General features: G+C 41.3%; 1 pseudogene; it reads right to left on the reverse strand.

Annotated features, from left to right (window-relative positions):
• Positions 1-265: 265 nt before the first annotated feature.
• LOC130033738 (uncharacterized) lies at positions 266-362 on the reverse strand (annotated as a pseudogene).
• Positions 363-1,536: the final 1,174 nt, after the last annotated feature.

Raw genomic sequence — 1,536 nt, forward strand, 5'->3', positions numbered from 1 at the left:
TTCTTTTCTTGAAGACTTGTTTTCCAGCCTTTTACTTTTAGCCCATGGTTGCTTTGATTGCTCAGATGTGTTTCTTGCAGGCATCAGAATGTTGGGTTCAGTTTTCTAATTCATCTTCCTATTCTGTGCCTCTGAATTGGCACATTTAGTCCATAGACATTGAAAGAGATTGTTGTTATGGGGATTTGTGCTATCTTTATGTAGAATTTTTGTACTTGTGGGGATTGCCTTAGCTTAAAGTAGCCGTGTTAGTTCTTCTTGCAACAAAAATATGGAGCTCTTTACAAGTTTGCATGTCGTCTCTGTGCAAGGACCATGATAATCTCTGTATCATTTCAATTTTAGTATATGTGTAACCAAACCTAGTAGGAGTTAATTTTTCTCTTCTGATTACTTTGAGTGTTGTCCTTACTTACCCTATGGCAGAGAGTGGTACCTAATCAAGGAAAGTATTTCAAAGCAGCTTGATAGATTTAGAACTTTAATGTCCCAGAAAGAAAAATATGGTTTTTACCATATTATCTTTTACCATAATCAAGGCATCAGTTTTACAAAATAATTCTTTTAGACGATGTTATATGAGTCCTGTTTAATGCACTTCCCTGAAACCTTCATTAATACCATTAAACTAGAGCCTTTTGCTGTTCTCACCGCAGTCCCGCGTACATCTCCAGGAAAAGGTGGATGGTGTTGTCTGCACTTTGACCACCTTGAATGTAAGTAGGATTTTTCTCCTGAAGGAAGAGGTGAGGAGCATATTGATGATTTCATTCCACATTATTATAAGTTCAACTTGAACGGAAGTTGAGACTCATGAGGCTCCTGTAAAGGACAGAAAAAAGGGTCTCAGTGAAGTTTAATGGCCAACACAAATTAACATCACAGATGACTCAAAGCAGCCTGTGTTCTTCTTTGTGTATAGTGAGTTTCATACCTAATGATAGTGATTCTTAGCCATGACACACGGGCAAAACAGACCTATAATTAAAAATCTAGTTCTCTGAGCAGAGTGGGGTTTCTTAGGTGATTGAACAAGTGTGCAGTAATTTATTACTAAGCACATACGTAGTTTGAATGATGTGTACTTTTTGATCTAAACTTAATTCCAAATATGTCTAAAATGACAGTCTCCTGACCCCGCACCTGGCTTTCTTCACCGGGGTCCCTTGGAGGGGGTGTGTTGAGTTTCCCTCACCGCGCCGAGCAGAGCCCTGGCACATGAAGACCTCTGCAACCAGCCATAGGTACGCTTTAGACCACTCTCCCCAAGCTTGAAGGTGCCTCATGCATGAACGAATCTGACAGAGGAACCCAGGTGTGCGCAACCGGGGGATGAGATCTCCAAGGCTGCTCAGATCAAGACTGGGCCCCCTCCAACCAGATCCCCCATCTCCTAGTAGCTAAGTGTTACAACCACGAACTGCCCCTGGAGCCATGTAATCCCATCAATGGCCAAGATACAGAGACTGGATTTTGTTGATAAGACAACAACAATTATTGTCCAGTTCTCACTCTGAGAGAACCTGGTAGGCATCT

Source organism: Sorex fumeus, unplaced genomic scaffold, assembly GCF_029834395.1.
Source record: "Sorex fumeus unplaced genomic scaffold, SorFum_2.1 ptg000054l, whole genome shotgun sequence".
Taxonomy (NCBI): Eukaryota; Metazoa; Chordata; class Mammalia; order Eulipotyphla; family Soricidae; genus Sorex; species Sorex fumeus.